This window comes from Strongylocentrotus purpuratus, unplaced genomic scaffold (assembly GCF_000002235.5).
Source record: "Strongylocentrotus purpuratus isolate Spur 01 unplaced genomic scaffold, Spur_5.0 spur5_scaffold_12, whole genome shotgun sequence".
Classification (NCBI taxonomy): Eukaryota; Metazoa; Echinodermata; class Echinoidea; order Camarodonta; family Strongylocentrotidae; genus Strongylocentrotus; species Strongylocentrotus purpuratus.
In genome coordinates, this window is record NW_022145597.1 from 31,283,572 (window position 1) to 31,301,828 (window position 18,257).

Genomic DNA, 18,257 nt, shown 5'->3' on the forward strand with positions numbered 1-18,257 from the left:
GGAGAGAGAGTGGTAGAGAGAAAGAAGGAAGAGGGACAGAAAGAAATAGAGATCAGAGAGAAACAAAAGCATACAGAGAGAGAGAGAGAGAAAGAGATGCAGACACAAAAATGAGAGAGGGGGGGGGGGTAGGGAGAGCTTTTCAGCACTTAGAGAGAAAGAGAGGAAACATTCAAAGGTGTTGTGTCAAAAGAGAGGGAGAAAAGGGGAGGGGCAGGGAGAGACAGTGGGGGAGTAGGGATAGGATAAAGATTATGAAATAATACCTTTGAGATGATCTCCTATACACAAGACTAATATGCCTAACTGCTAATCTCTATTTATTTTTAATATCAGTTCTTACACTTTTTCTTCTTTGTGGGGGTCCCCCTTTTCATTTTTTTGTTAGAAAGTCAATTACATGGACTAAAAAAAGTAGAGATACTCCCATTACATGTTTGTATTGGCCATAGCATTTGATATTTTATAATTTAATTGTACTAAAGCTAGGTCTGTGATTTTTTTCTTCTTCTGAAACCGTATTTATCCAAATTTAGAAATCAATATATATCTTTAATGTGCACTATTATACATTTTATGTGTACTCCCCTGGCTAACATTTTAACCTATCCCTTTAACACCAGGGAATGTTCTGACTCCTGAGTTGCTTAAATTGCAAATGTATAGATCCTGTATTTCAAAAAAATTGATCCTCACGAAAAAGGTAATTACTGACCTATTTCCATTCTTCCCACCATATCAAAAGTCCTAGAACAAATTATTTACAAAAGGCTCTATAAGTTTTTAGATATGTTTCAATTGCTAAATTTAAATCAATTCAGTTTCAGAATTCAGAATTAAAAAAAAAATCAACAGACCTGGCTTTAGTATAATTATATTTAATAAATAACAAATGCTATGGCTTGGTTCACAATGTTTTTCTCACACAAGTCCATTATTTTACAAATTAAAAACCCAAACAGTTTTACTGTTCATTTTTAAATATTTAAATAATGTGATACCACTTTCACTTTGAATCTTTTTCACCATAAATATCACCATTCACTCTTACCCAACTCATAATTCCTCTAACTTTCATCTGTTGATCCCAAAATTCAACATTGTACATAGATCAATAAGACATCTAGATGGAATTCTCTCCCAGAATAGATCAAATCTTGTTGCTTCCTCTACTCATTGAAAGCCAAAGTAAAATAAAACGTTATTATCAGAATATGTAAAATTTATGTGTCAACTTTTCAGTCTTTGTGATAATAGTTTTTCATCCCTGTATATATTTCAGTCATTACAATCCACATTATCATTATCATCATCATCTACATCATCATTTATCCTTTCAATTTCAATTATTTGTCCAGTCTGCTAAATAAATTTGTTTATTTTTTTTCATAAAATTGGTTTTGGGCTGTCATATTTTTAAGCATTTGCTAACAATGGCATTCCTTCTTTCGCAAATAATTTTATAAAGTTTGATGAAGTATGATACTTTGTCAATTCATCTTTTTTCTTCTAAAATAATTGTTATTCATATTTGCTATTTATGGTTCATTGTCAGAAAGTCCTTTTAAGTCTTTTATTTTGTTATGTTACCTAAAATTGTTAATATTTATATGGAATGCAAAATTCCTAATTTCAAGTCCCCCATTAATGTAAAACATCGTACTCTGTATTACCTTGTCACTTTCTCTCTATGAACATGAAAAGTTCATTTCATCAAGTTCATAAAATACTAAATGAGTAAATGGATTGAGCAATATAAATTGCCCCCACCCACTTTACCGATTCCAAATGTTCTCATGCCCCCCCCCCCCAAATCGAAATCCAAGTTCGTTGCCCCCCCCCCCCCCCCCGAAATGAGTGGCACATTTTCAACACAAGGTGGCGCTGCAATTCTTGAAGAACACTTAGGCCTCAAAATGGCAGCTTCCATTTGGAAATTCGGCAAACTTGTCTTGCCTAAAACGAGAGGATCTCCTCGTCTTTTCAAGGTAAGATTATCTTCTGTTGAATCTTTGCATTATTTAGTTTACGAATGTTTATTTCTTTAATTGTGAATTTGAAATAAAAGAAGGAAATTGACACTCCTTCAAAGTCCATTTCTGCACAATGACAGTTCACCCAATTACAATTACGAGGCCAGCCTACGGAGCATGCAGGGGCAGGTCTAGGGAACGGCTGGGCTGGGCTGCAAGGCTGCACTGGGTACCAACTCCCTCACATAGGCGTACGCGCAACATAATAAAGGGGAGCAGCTCTGCGCACCTAACATTGCACTTGAATTTTTTAAAACAAATCTTTTGTATTCCCATGATGCTTGATCTTATCATATTTTTAATATTCTATTATTATTAGAGAGTGCCGAAAATTTTGTCAAAATTCGAGGAAGAACATGAAATTGAATGGTGAAGATGGTCCTTTGACGCTGGAGGATCGTCCTCAAAAATGCAGACAGACGCGTCCGCAAAAATAAGGATCGTCCGCAATTTCGCAGACGCTTCATATTTTCGAAATCGAAAGCGATGCACTACATCCTGACTTATGGATCCTGCTGAGTATCGTCGTAGAAGTAGAAGTGCAAAAACGGATGATTTTCTTTATGCATTTTACATTGACTTTGGACAGAGACTTTCTCATTATGAGCGATAAATCCTCGAGGAGACGGACAAACCCATAAAAAAGACGGTGAACTAGGGTTATTTTCTCACAGGGAATTCATTTTTCACATTGCCAGCGGTGCGGTTCGGTAATCCGAAACTCGCAGAGCGCTGATGAAAAAAAAACGTCCGCGAACATGCAGATAGATCTAGATCTAATCCTTATTTTTGAGGACGCATTTTGTCCGCGTTTATGAGGGCTATGCTCATTCTCAGACCAGCGCCCCTGCTGATGAACCACAAGTGTTGTGATCCAATACGAATCCCCCCTTAACCACTGGTACCCAGAGACGCCAAGTTCAAAGATCGGCAATGCGTGACATTTTCATGATTCGGCGCGCGAGCGAGCGTGGGAGGGTATAACACACGTATAAGGTATAGCGCTTTTTCAAAATCTAGCGAGCGCGTCGTGCGTAAGAGCATTTTCAGACCCTCAAAATGTGTGATGTCACGCCTAATGCGTGATACTTGGTAGCTCTGGGTACCGTAACTGTTCCAAGTCGTGCAATGCCGCACCTCACCAGTTGGCAGCACAGTGCTGTCCCCAATGCACAAAAAATGCAATGAGGTGCACTTTAGTAGCGCTCAGACAGACTGATGTATGCAAAGTTACCTACGCATCTGTATTGAGTAAAGGGAAGGGGTCCTGGAATCACAATCACAATTTGCCCGAAAAATTGAATCCAAATTCTGTGTTTCATATCCAAGAAAAAAAAATCAGTTTACAAAGCATTTTCAACATAAGTCATAACATAAAAGTCATAATGATGATGTAAATTTATTTAACAAAATGATGAGCTGAACAAATATTACACAAAAGTTAAGCGTGTCAATCATGGGTAGTTTGCTTTAAGTCATTCGCAATTGTAAGTAAATTTCACTTTGATATTGGTGTTACCATAGCTTCTGGAAGAAGGTCTAACTTCAAGGTCTAACTTTAAGGGGGAGGGGGGGGGGGGGGGGATGTCCCAGCCTCTGGGTCTTGCACTAATTCATCATTGAATATTTTCCATATCCACCACAAATCTTAGCTGTTAGCCTATGAGTACCCATCCATAACTCCTATTCTTTTTTTTCTCTTCATATTCTAGTCATTGGAATCGAGTTCAGTCCTCCCTCAGCATGACCAGCATAGAAACCTTTCCATCCATGAGTACATGGGATATGATCTACTAGAGGAAGCAGGCGTCCCTATCCCTAGAGCCGAGGTGGCTACCACTGCACAGAGGGCTTATGAGATTGCCAAGAGCTTAGGTACGTACCTAGAAAGCCAAGTGCATTCATGTTTCTTGATTGATGCAGATTCTTGAAAGTTTAATACAGAGAAATAATTGAATCATGATTTAAAAAACTATCAATCAATTTTTGCAATTTGTAAAATAAAAAAAATTGTAAATGAATAAAAGAATCTCAGTGACTTGTTTATTCATAGGTATCCGTATAAACTGGGGCCAGGTTTTTGAAATTACCCTAAGTCTTTAATTCTTGGACATCCCATTGAAACTCATGTGTTTGGATATTTAACGTGTGTTTCAACCCTAACCAATACTTTTTGACAAAATAAGGCCCAGAACAATTGTTACCTGAGCAGAGCTGTCTTATCTCTATTCTTGTTGTAATGAATTTTATATGTCTTTAGAATGAAATTAATTAGAAACTATTATAGATTGTAAAGGTAAGATTGATTCAACATAATGTGCCTTGTAACATTTTATGTTACAGGACCCATACAGGTGAGGAAACCTTGAGTACTTGTATAAAAGTAACATATTTGTATTTCTCTTCTTCTTACAGGGTCAGGAGATGTCGTAGTCAAGGCCCAGGTGTTGGCCGGCGGGAGGGGGAAGGGCGCCTTCACCAGTGGTCTGAAGGGAGGGGTCAAGCTGGCCTTCTCACCGGAAGAGGTCAAAGATCTGGCCTCCCAGATGATCGGCAACAAGCTGGTCACCAAGCAGACCGGTGAGGGAGGCAGGATCTGTAACTCGGTAAGTAATTGCATGGGCTACCTCAGGGCCTTGTTTCATAAAGCCTGTTGTCAATAACAAATGCCAAAATACTATCACAAACTCGATTTGGTTTCTTATAAACGCCTGATCTGCAAGACTATGTAAAAACTAGTGTTATTTAATTTTCGATCTGTTTCAATTTTGATTATTTCAATTTAATCAACTTAAATTTTTATTCCTTAAATTCTATTATAAACAACTGATGTGGAAGACAGGTGAACGCGCCCTTTCGAGAAAAGTCCCCCCGCTTATCCTGAGGGGTGCGTCAAGGCGGTACTCCGTTCTCAACATACCCTTTCGAGACAAGCGGAGGGGGGTGGGCTTTGCTCGGAAAGGCGCATTGAACAAACCACACCGCCCCGCACCCTTTTGAGACAAATCATCAATACACAGCATCTTGGCTCAAGCCAGGGGGGCGTTTCATGAAACAATTAGTGGGTGGTTTTCACTGACTAATATCATGTTCACCGACAATTCTTTTGTCACTGACTATTTTCCAGGCCTGTGATTGGTCAAATTTAGTCAGCGCTGACTAAATTGTTGGTGAACATGATATTAGTCGGTGAAAACCACCAACTAATTGTTTCATGAAACGCCCCCCAGGGGGGTTTATTGTGAAATACTTTGTAAACACATTGACAAGTCATTGAGCATCCCCTGGGATCAGATTATTACAATGATGTGATTGAATCATGTATATTTTTATTATTTTTCATTCTTTCTCTTATTTCCAGGTTCTTGTTTGTGAGAGGATGTATGTCAGGAGAGAGTACTACTTTGCTATCACAATGGAAAGGGCATTTAATGTAAGTTTCATCTATTATTTATATGTGGGTCGTTGTTCTGACTATGTTTAGCAGTGGCTAGAAATCTGGTGTGCACAAAAGAAATTCTACCTTGATATCGAAGGATGGACCATGCAAAGTAGCATTACTCTATTGGCTGTGCAAATCTAAGCATTTATAGTACCAAAGGGTAGGAATTCAAAAATGCTTTGAACAATTTCTTTATGTGGTTAAGAATTGGTATGATTGACAATTTGTTTGTTTGAATAGGAAACTGCCTTATGTGAGAAAGTATTTATATAATAATAATAATAATATTGGATTCTTATATAGCGCACTTATTGACCTTGCAAGGTCCTCAAGACGCTCCAACATTACCCGGCTATGCTAGGCTGCCGATTTTCAACGCTCACAATATTTAAAGGAATTCCGTCCTACCGGTACCCATTTAACACCTGGGTGGAGAGTGGCAAATGTAGATCAATGTCTTGCCAAAGGACATTAGTGTTCTAAGTAGTGATGATAAATTTATATCATTATTCAATATTCAATGATATGTGTGGCCATGTATGTTTTATTTAGCTCACTCTAGAATAGCTCAGTGATCATTCATCATCATTAATTTTATAGAATAAAGTCAGTATTTCACCTCTTATGAGGGGTTACCGATGACACTCACTTCCTCCTCATTTAGACCAACATTACTGCTTTCTTTCTTCACCATAACTTTCCATGAAATCTTCCCTCTTCCTTTCCCTCCTATGCCATCCACTTCCAGATACCACGCTCTCTTTCTCAGGTTTATTATAACCAGGATCTATTTGTTTATTTTTAAAATTGTCTATTTGTTTGTTTGTTTTCAGGGGCCAGTATTGGTAGGCAGTTCACAGGGTGGTGTAAACATCGAGGATGTGGCAGCAGAGAGTCCAGAAGCAATCATCAAAGAACCCATCGATATTGAAGCAGGTAGGAGAAAAGATTGAAGGGGGTTTCTCATTTTTCTGAAGGATCATAATTCTGAAACACAAATTTTCCACCAGGGGGTTCATAATCGTAAAAAGGAAAACAGGGTTTATTATTCTGATGGTTAGTAATTCCCAAAAGGATGAAGGGTTATATTTTATTTTCACAATATGAACCTTTTTTTGTTTACGGAATTATGAACCATTTTCAGTTTCAGAATGATGAACCCTATTTTGGAATTATGAAGGTTCAGAATTATGAAATCTATCACTTCAAATATGAATAATAATGATAGTAATAATACCTGTATCTTAAAAAAGCACTTTTCCACATTTTATTAAAGTGTTATTATGACCCTGGTCACTGGATTCAATCACTGTTCTGTACATTAAGGATCACATTCACCACTCCCTGGGGAGCATTCCAGCTAGTTGCCTTTTTACGGATATGTCAATGCTAATCCACTCACGTGGACCTTTGCAACCTACCGGGTACTCATTTAGCATGTGGGTCGGTGAAGAGGAAACATTGTAAATAAAGCATCTTGCTCAATTACATAAGTGCTGTGCTAGGGCTTCATTCCACAACCTTTCGCATTTCCAGTCAAGTGATTAGATAGATCTTTGTATTGAGTAACTATTGTATGTCAACTTTAATTTCCAGGTATTCAGAGATCACAGGCGGAAAAGATGGCCAAACTCATGGGCTTCCCCGACAGAGCTGTGGAACAGGTAAAAATCATCTTCAGATAACACTGTATTTATAGTTTTATATGGAATACAGTCAAAGCTAGATTGACGAATATTGGTTTGAAGATCCTCTCAGGGATTAGCATAGCTCTCAAAAACTTATCACAATTTAAGCTGTAACAGCAAGATGTGTTATTGAACGTATGTGCAGAAGAGTCTGTGATTTTCTCTCTGTGAGGGAAAATTGAAGCCCCCATTTGTACAGAGCGAATTGTGTGAATTATAAAACACTGCCAGTTGCAAAATTCAGATTTGAAAAGAAAAATGACTTTGATTTAGCTAATAAAGAATATTGATGATGATGATGATGACAACGACGACGACGACGACTACGATGACGATGACGGTGATGTCTTGTAATGTAATGTTACGAGTGGCAAATACATTTTATATACATAGGTGATAACGTCTTCATAAAGTAAGAGGCCACGGAATGATGTTAAATATAAACTCTATATCTATATTTCTTGTTTAATGTTACAGGCTGCAGAAACATTTATGAACCTGTATAATAATATCTTCATAAAGTATGATGCTACCATGCTCGAGATCAACCCCCTGGTCGAAGACAGCGAAGGACAAGGTAAGTTCTTTGATGATACATGAAGAGTTCTGGTGAAAGATAATGCATTTGTCCCTCGGATAGGATGTTAAATGGAGGTCCTGTGTAGAGGAGAGTCACCACCTTTGCACGTTCAGAACCCACTGCACTATTCATATAAGAATAAGGGGAAACCCTGGTGTAGTGGTCCACCTGCACAATCCCAATCAGTTATTCTGGGAAAAGAGACCCGAGTCTTACAGAGATTCAGTTCGCTTTTTGCCTCCCAGGCTCAGGTGACGTCAAAATACATAATAATAATAATAATAAACTACATAATAACAATAATAAACTACATAATAACAATAATAAACTACATAATAACAAATATAATAAATTAATACTGGGCTTACTGCAATGTTTCTTAGTGCAGGAATGAACCTCATTGAAGAGAGAGAGAGATAGAGAGAGAGAGAGAGAGAGAGAGAGAGAGAGAGAGATGCAATAAGTTACATGTCTTTTGTTGTTTTATATGTGTTTTCTTCTTCAATATTATGTATGAGACAATCCTGTAATGTAGAATGTGGAGCAATTACTTATTTTTTTTAAACAGAGAGAGAGAGAGAGAGAGAGAGAGAGAGAGAGAGAGAGAGAGAGAGAATGGGTGAAGAAATGAGGGGGCATGAAAGACAAAATACATAAATCTACTGTTACCAGAAAATATGTTGTATCCCCCAGTACTTACCTTTTATTCAGTATGGTGTATACATAGGCTTAGATCACCTTTTGTAAAATGCTGCGTTCAGACAAAAAAAAAGATAATTTGAGAGAGAGGGAACACCACCCTTCTCCTCCCCCCCCCCCCCCAACAAGTGTGATATATATCATTAATTAATCCTTTTCATTCTGCTACAGTACTGTGTATGGACTCCAAGATCAACTTTGATGACAATGCTTTGTTCAGACAAAAGAAGATCCACGATTTGAGAGACTGGTCCCAAGAAGATGAGAGGGAGGTGTCAGCAGCGGAGTACAACCTCAACTACATAGGTCTGGATGGAGACATCGGATGTTTAGGTGAGAACTATTCAGCGCAATTCTGTGAATCTTGAAACAAAAACTGAAAAATGTCCTCTTAGATTTCATATTTATTGTCAATGTCGGGTAGAAAGCTGTTTGAAGCTACTTTATTGGATATTTTTACCCGTATTATTATTATTATTACCCGTATTATTCTTATCGGATATTATTACCTGTGACTGGCTTAACTTTTTGGAGATACCACATATATTACCCTCACAAGACCCATATTGTCCTCGTCTTTGACTCGGGGCAGTATGAGTCTAGTTTGGGAAATATATTTGTATCTCCCTCAAGGCCAGCCCATATTATATAAATAATACCCCAGGGCCGTTTTCTGAAAACTGCGTTAGTCAAAGTACTGCTAATTGTGGTTAAATTATGGTATTACGTTTTTTTCTTCATAAAATATGTTTTTTTTTTTTTTACATACCACACGTCAAACAACTGTCCTAAAATGTTGATTTGATTACAAATTCAATAGAAAACTAAGTTTAAAACATACTAAGGATAATACCAAAATAACAAGAAAAAAATATCTCCTTGTATGGAAAAAACATCATGAGGAATGGATATTTCTGCATTGGAAGTGTGTCACGCGTGGTTGTATGTTTCGATTATATTGAATTCCTTTTTTTTGCTTGAAATTCCATTTTTTTGCCATCATGGTTCCTTTTTTTGGTCGCACAAGGTTGGCAGCTCTGTTGTTAAGGTATATTCTGATGTGTGATTGAATAGAGGTATCCCTTGAACTCATAATCCTAATCCTTAATCTTGATCTTTACGACTGCAGTAAATGGAGCTGGATTAGCTATGTCAACCATGGATATCATTAAGCTTCATGGAGGTACTCCTGCAAACTTCCTTGATGTTGGAGGCGGAGCCACTGCTGACCAGGTCAAGCAGGCTTTCAAGCTCATCACATCGGATAGCAAGGTAATGAGGCGGCACTGTGTTCTTCACATTCAGGGAATGATTATGTCTTCCTGAGGTAGCTTAAAGTGACTCAGTGACATTGCCTCAGATTCTGAAACTAAATCCTGGATTTAGCTCATGCTGCAATCATGGTCATAAACCTTTAGGTCAGTCAGGAATCCCATGACTTTTACAAGCCGACTGCTTGTCTGATTATCAAGATATTTATGACTGGAAATCAAAATTTAATTTTTTGTTTTCCTAACAGTTTTTATAACACCATAGTCTAGTGGGGGAAAATGAGTATGATAAAACAGATCACTTAGAGATTTTTATTTTTTTGAGGCACTTCATGATCAGTTTGAAGCGAATTTTTGTATGGCTTCAATATTACACCATATCACTGACACTGATAACACGTAGGGCCACACATCTCCGATTTAACATTGTTAACTCTTATCGTGCCAAGAACACTGTTCTGTGCATGCGCTGGCGTGCCACGCACACATAACCGGGTTTCTGTTGACATGCCATGCACACATAAACTCTCATCCGCTCGCGTGCCACGGACACATTTTCGTGCATAAGTACACAAGCTAATTTTTTATGCCTATTGTGCGATGCGCATTGCGTGCACGCATAAATGCTTACTGTATTTGTGGAGGGGGTTTATTGTTGTTTTGATTTTGTGTGCTTCACATATACCGTTACATTGGATTTTCCTGAGAAAATTGCGATATTTTATCATCAAATTTGTCAGTTTTGATCATGGCCCCTCAAATTGTGTGCGGGAAATGAGACAACGGATTGGTTTGACAACTCACTGATAGTGCTTATTTACTTTACCAAAATTACAGATTCATGAAATGATATTGGTATCAACAGAAAGAGGGTTAAATTTCCTACAACTTTAACTTACAATTCTTTTTTATACAATATACAGATGAGATGTTATAGTGGATCAAACATAGTAACAATTTAAACTACACGCACTTGAACCAACCCTAAATTAACTTGGCACACAGGAGATTAGTAGCGGGCACAATAGGGATTAGCACTGTGGCACTGGGTGCATTGTATGGGTGGCAGCTTAAGAGTTAAACGATGCCTTTAAAGGTTAGAAATCTTTATTTTATGTTAGATATGATGACTTTGTTATGTTTTTCATATTATATCCTAGGTTCAAGCCATCATGGTGAATATCTTTGGAGGCATCATGCAATGTGACATCATAGCTCAGGGTATCATTGCCGCTGCCAATGAACTCAATCTCAAAGTACCCATTGTCGTCAGGTTACAGGGTAGGTAGTCTTGAATGAATCATTCCCATTCTAATATGAAAAACATACTTTTATATAAAAACATACTTTTATATAAATTATCCCATTATGGTATCAGGGGAGCAGTGTGGGAATGGTTCCAGAGCTACTTACTTGATCGACATAACTATACTTCATTTAATAATTATAATTCCCATTACTCGACAGCCCAGTATGGTGTCCCTCAAGGCTCCATACTGGGCCCGCTCCTCTTCCTAATTTATATTAATGATTTATGTACAGCGTCTTCTTTTTTTGATTATGTCTTATTTGCAGACGACACAACTATCATTTCAACCCATAGCAATTTCATTTTTTTATTAGAAAAAACCAATACTGAATTATGTAAAATAGCCGATTGGTTCGATGCTAACAAACTGATTGTTAATTATGAAAAAACTAATGTTATGTATTTTAGAAAACCTCATGTATCACACAATTCTTTAGATTTTCATATAAAAATGAAAGATGTTACTTTAAATCTTGTTAACTCTGTCAAATTTCTAGGCTTTATACTTGATGATAATCTATCATTTAAGGAACACCGTTTTTTTATAAGTAATAAGATGTCAAAGAACATAGGTATATTATCTAAATTACGTAGTACCCTTACAGAAAAGCACCTGTTAATGCTTTACAACTCGTTAATACTTCCCTATATTTATTATGGCAATATTACTTGGGCAAGTTGTGGCACTACTAAATTGACCCCTTTACATAGACTGCAAAAAAAGGCTTTACGTATATGTTCGAATTCCCCTTACTTAGCTCCGTCACGCCCATTATTTGCAAGATTAAACACATTGACAATTTTTGATATTCATGAAATCCAAATTGCGATCCTGATGTATTACGTGAAACATAATTTAGCACCTCTTAATATAACAAATTTGTTTCAGTATAATAAAGACTACCACCAATATAATACCCGTTCCCACTCCAAATTCCATTTACCATTAGCACATAATCAATCGACTCTTATTGCATTTAAATCTGCTGGTCCTCGAATATGGAATTCCCTCCCTTCTGATGTAATCTCCAGCACTAATGTTACTTCATTTAAAACCAAACTCAAACGTTCAATAATAACTACCTACGTCAAATAAACATGTAATTTCATCTCTCCTCCCTACGTTTTTTATTTTTTTTATTTCGCCTTTTCCTTTTCCCCTTTACCTGTATGTTTAGTGCTTAATGTTTTGATTTTTTTGTTGTTTTGTATAACTAAGTTTGTTTGTATCTCATGTTTTTTATGCTATGTATATTTTTTTATGTATAGGGGGCCCCATTCATCAAGCCTTGGCTTTTAGGGGCACCCTGACCATTTACACTGTATCAATAATGTTCATACACGCATAATTTGTATATTGTTTTTGATTTTAAATGGTTAATAAAACAAATTGAATTGAATTGAATTGAATTCTTTTAAGCCTTCTCCAAGACATCACATGGTAAAGTGCTTAAAGGTAATACAAAGTTTTGGGAAATATGAAAATTGGGTGGATAGTGATTCTTTACAATTTTGATATATTTGGATGCCCCTGTGGATGTATTTTAAGCACTAGAAAATTTAGCCCCTAAAACACTTTTGCTTTCGAGAAAAATTGAATATAAAAATTTACAGGTGCTCCCGGTAAATTTTGATAAATTTCAAATAGCGCCTCTGGCCGTATACTGGTAGCTGCAACCATGAAAATCTCAGAATATGTAGTTGTGATATATAATTTCCAAACGAGAATAGCTAATCGGTCGGTTTTAGTCAAGAAACATTGTTTTATTGCTTAATTAAGATCTTGACCTTGAGAGGGAGCTATACAACATAAAGAGTTTATTATTTACAATTTCATAACTTAAGACTCGATTTCAACCGCGACAACGATCACTGAATATTGTAGGATCGCATATGCTTCCAATATGTTCATTTGAACCAAATTGATGACCCCATACCAAAACTTTGTATTACCTTTAAAGTTAAATGATGTCACAAGACAAGATAAACACAAGCAAAGAGTGTATCACCAATCTTCATGCAATGGAACCTTATTAAAAAGAACATTGTTACAACATTTCTCATTGTGACAAAGTTATATTGGTTATTCATTCATTAATTCATTCATTCATTTCGGTTTATTGAATCAAAAATTCCTTGTTAAAACAGTCTGGAGACTGATACAAACAAAATTACAAAATTGAAATGTTCAAAGATATAAAGAAAAATTACAAATATCTCTCTCAATTTTATTTTTGTTTCCATTTCTCTCTGTCTGATATTTGTGTTTCATCTCTCTCTCTCTCTCTCTCTCTCTCTCTCTCTCTCTCTCTCTCTTTCTCTCTCTCTGTCTTTCTCTCTCTCTCTCTCTCTCTCATTTTTACCTCTTATACTCTCTTGTCATTTTCATCTGTTTCCTCCCCCTCACCCTCTCTCTTTCTCTCTTCTCTCTCTTTCTCTCTCTCTCTCTCTCTCTCTCTCTCCTTCCCCACACTCTTTCCCTTACTCACTTACTCCCTTACTCTCTGTCATTCTGTCTCCTAGGAACCATGGTTGACGAAGCTAAAGCAATCATTGCACATAGTGATCTCAGGATACTGGCCTGTGATGATTTAGATGAAGCAGCAAAGATGGTACGTAGTCTTCTATATTTACTGTAAAACAAGTGTAATGTGATTTCTTTCTTTCATTTTTCAACTTAAAGCTAAGCATAGGCTCTGGTATCGGAATCATATGTTGAGAGAAAATTCCTATGATTTATTCTGGATTGTTTATCCTGCAGTAGATTGGTTGTTTGAACCAGTGAATTAAAAACAAACACACAAAAACTTACTGGGCATCATCTTCAATAAAAACCACAACTCCCATCTGCACATAGTGACCTGTGTTAAGCACATAGGGTTGGGCCTACTGACCCAAATTTCCTTATCTTTCTATGCTCATTACTGAGCCGCTATACATTTTCTACCAAAATTGTTTGGCACATATCATTTATTTGTAATCTTGAACATTCAGTGTACGTTTCGTTGGATTCTGTGAGAATTTATTTTCTATATTTACCAGAACTCGAGTTTATATTTGAGCATGTTATTTCAAACTGATATCAAGTTAGTGCAATTATGTAGTATGACTGATCTTCATCACTCAACTTTATCTTTGAATTTGAATTTGTAAAGGTATTTATTGTACTAAAAGTAAATTTCTGCTTTCCTTTCATTTCTCATTTTTCAACAGGTCGTTAGATTATCCACCATTGTAGGACTAGCAAAAGATGCTCATGTAGATGTCAACTTCCAGTTGCCGTTGTGAGTGGGAAGTCGAATGCACAAATTTAGAGGGCCTAACCGCCTTTTATTCAGAGATAAGAAAGAAAAAAAATCCTTGTTATATTGTTATTCTTGAGTTTATTTAGTAAAGTGAGTTAGTATGTGTGTGTTTATTTCCCAATAAAGAAAACCACTTGTGCGTTTGCTTTAAGAATGTCACAGTTTACTGAAATGGACTATACTCTTACCTCATTTATTGATATTATTTGGGTAACGCAGTCTAATTTTGTAGGTGCTGTGATATAACCCTGCACCTCCCACAAAAGGATGATCATTTAAAATATTCAACATTTTACGAACCAGAGGGACGTTTTCTCATATACTTTGACATAGAGACAAAACCATTCTGGCTTTTAATAGACGACGTATTACATATATACATCATACAAGGTAATTGATACTTAAACAAGGTAATGGCCAACTTTATCCTGTCTAAAAGTGCTAACGGGTGTGTTAATTTCAAATAATTTCCCTTGGGACGTCTGTTAAACTGCTGGAGATCTCTCTGCTCTGTGTAAATAGGTGGATGGGTTTATTGGTTGGTGGAATACAGACTTATGTCCACAATTAGATACCATACATAGGAAGCTAGACGGGCATTAACTCCATTTTGAAGGATATTACATAACGATCTTCTGGTTTCCAGTGGGCAGTACCTGTATTCACTCATTTGCTATTTCATACACACATTTCCAAACTTAGATAATGCCTGTTCAGAGCAAAAAGGATGCTAGATCATTTTTCAGGGTTATTAGGTAACAATTTCCTAGCTGTAAGTAGACAGTAAAGGTAGGGTTGTATAGATATATGAGAGTCATATAATAGTATAAGAGGTGTAGTGAGCATAGATCGATACAACGGTTTGAGCTTGACTTTTCATGATGTGATGTAACGTCCTTTTGCCGGTCGGCCCTAATGAAAGAGTGATCCAAGACACCTTGACCTTGAGAAAGATGGAGACACAAACCAAACTTTGGCGCACAAATTATAATTTAATGCAGTCCATCTCAAACAGGAACAATACAAGGTAGTTTCACAGTAAAATTACAAGGTGACAAGGCTTTGGAATACTTATACAGTGTCTATTATCCATTGAATAAAAGAAATTTCTCTTTGAATATCATCGCCATCACAAACCCAGACATGATATTACGTTACGGTCTGCCGAGAGACAGAAATGCATTGACGCTTTGATTGAGATAGAAACTATACTTTGGGCTTAAGAATGCACCCCATCTCTTCTTTTGCAAATAGAAGTCTGCAATTTTCTCGTCATCAGAGCCTTGTAAATAGATAAGAGAGATAGCATTCACAGTTTTAACTTAATTTCTGTTTCTTTTCGACACCAATGGTGCAAATGACAGGAAAATTATATAGTTCTGTACGTATTGGTGAGAGGATTGTTGTAATATGTTGTACAAGTTTGTTTTTTAATGCACACGGTATTGTGTGGGCATAATTGATATGCAACTTGTTATTCATAGGTGAAATATGAATTAAATGAATTCTAACATTATAAAAGATTCAGAGATTTTGGTTAAAGTTGTTTTTATTTGAATGGAGGAGTGCTTTGATTTAAATTGAATAGCCAAGTATTGGAAGAAAGTAGCTGAGATGTAGAAAGAGGAACGGAGAGAGAGAGAGAGATAAGTGAATCATTGTGAGATAAATTCATTCAGGCTTATCTTGTATTTACACGAATATGAAGCTTAATATCACAAAGGAATACATTTTGTCCAGAAAGTACAATTTGACCATTATAGCAACGTAAACATTATTTGACTCACAGAGTAGACCTATGCCATGATCACATTACAAATACATCTCTTTATCTGATATTGATAATATTCAATGATACTATAGAAAGTAAAATATTACTGATAACTCTGGCGATGGCACAAACTATCATTGAAGAGGTTTCTGAAATACTTTTCAGATTATCTACAAAAGTAGAAAAATAGAAACTTTTTACTATCACATACTGCAAATATGTAAAGATCGAGTACAATAAATACAATAACATGTGATAGGATTTTGTTGTTGTTTCTTACATAAATATAATACTTTTTTTTTATCACTCTCTTTTGTAAATGAAATATACCACTTTACATTACTATGCAATAAGACCTATAGATAATTTACTTATATCATTAAAAAAGTGTGTGAAATATTTAAAAAAAAACATTTCTATAATGCATATACTAGTGATTCCTTAGTGAATTTGCCTACCAAGTCACACAATAACAACATTTCATCAAAATAAAATGATACATAAAATTTCTATAAAGTATCCCAAACTATATTCACCAATGTATACATATAAATACATATCCTGGGGAGTACCAGACTGCCAAAACTTTCTCAAACATAGAGCTCCAAAAAAATGAAAGAATTTTAATAATTCAATTAACAAGAAATTACTTGATTCTAAGATAAGATGATTATTCTAATAAAAAATCACCAAAAACTCACTTCATATTCATAATTCATTAATACATTCTTAAGCATATAAGCTCAAAATCTCTACAATTTTTTTGTTTTATTGTTTTAATACACACAAGATAGAACATGTTTATTCGAACACAAAAATTATGTCATAGAAAACAGTTAATATATACAATCCGTCCATATTTTCTTTGACATATAGCTAAAAAAAACAAGTGAAACCTTTTTGTTGATTTAACAAAATATTGCTTGATTATAAGATAAGATTATTGCATTCTAATAACTAATACAATATGTCATGGTAAATGCACTTCATATGAATAATTCATCAATATTTTCTTCAAGATAGTGCGCCAAAACAAATGAAATAGTGATATTGATTTGACCAACAAGAGTATTCATTCATTGTAAAATGTGTAGGTTACTAATATTTACATCACAGAATACACAATTCATACTCATATCTATGAAACATATGCAACCCTGAAGCAATTTTCATTGATTTAATTTACAAGAATAGTGCTTGATTGTAAGATAGTATATTCTTATACTAAAATATATTATTCAAATATTGACTGCTTTTAAGGGGCAAGATCAAAATTATTGTCCAAGGGGATCTGGAATCACTGTGACCCAAGCAAAAGTTGAGGACATAGTACAGTATCTAGCTAGGTCGCAGAGGAGCAATCGTTTTAATCATGACCCAAGCAATAAGCAGTCCATATTTGTTTTATATACCGCAACCCCAGTATCAATTCTCAAAACAGATATATGACTTTTGAAGTGTATTTTATTTGTAGAGTCCAAGGAAATTCACCAATCTAAAGCATTGAGCAATTGTTGCGTTAATGCATTGTAGGCACAAGTAGAACTATGCCCGGTCAATATTATTTGGTATACTACCCAGCAGTCAGTAGAGAAGTCCATGCCTGCAGTATTGACCAATCAGAGTCCCAGAATCTTGTTATGCGGTATATAATACAGAATTACCATTCACAGATGAAAACTTTAAGTCGTTAAAAAGATTGAGCATTATTTGACCCATTGATGCATTTTAAACTCCTGATCATCAAAGCCAGAAAATTCTTCACAATTTTGTTGAGGATTTGTCAGCTGAATAGGGAGGAAGGAAAAATAACGAAAGTAGAGATAAAAAACATTGAAATACATTGTATAAACAAGGGTCTTAAACAATGTTCTTTATTAGGTCTCTGAAGAACTTTGCATGTTAAACTCTTTGCGATATATCTTTCACATATCCTGTTCACATGAATCATTGTTTAATTTGTTGTATAAAAAAAAATGAATATTTTGTGATAACAAATTATGAATAGAGGGAAAAGGCTTACAGAGATAGCAACCATTTATTGAATGATAAAATAGTGAGAAACAGGTGTGAAAAATGTAAAGATACGTATGTAGAGAGAGAGAGAGAGGGGGGGGGGGGGGATGAGGGAGGGACAGAGACAGAGGGGGAGAGAGAAA

General features: G+C 35.8%; 1 long non-coding RNA gene across 1 annotated transcript; it reads left to right on the top strand.

Annotated features, from left to right (window-relative positions):
* The first annotated feature begins 1,871 nt into the window (after positions 1-1,871).
* LOC100892753 lies at positions 1,872-15,854 on the top strand. The gene is made up of 12 exons (XR_004063606.1): positions 1,872-1,988; positions 3,746-3,908; positions 4,449-4,639; positions 5,395-5,466; positions 6,309-6,411; positions 7,072-7,139; positions 7,641-7,740; positions 8,614-8,775; positions 9,572-9,714; positions 10,874-10,994; positions 13,546-13,634; positions 14,236-15,854. It is a non-coding gene; the product is annotated as a succinate--CoA ligase [ADP-forming] subunit beta, mitochondrial (long non-coding RNA).
* The last annotated feature ends 2,403 nt before the right edge of the window (positions 15,855-18,257 follow it).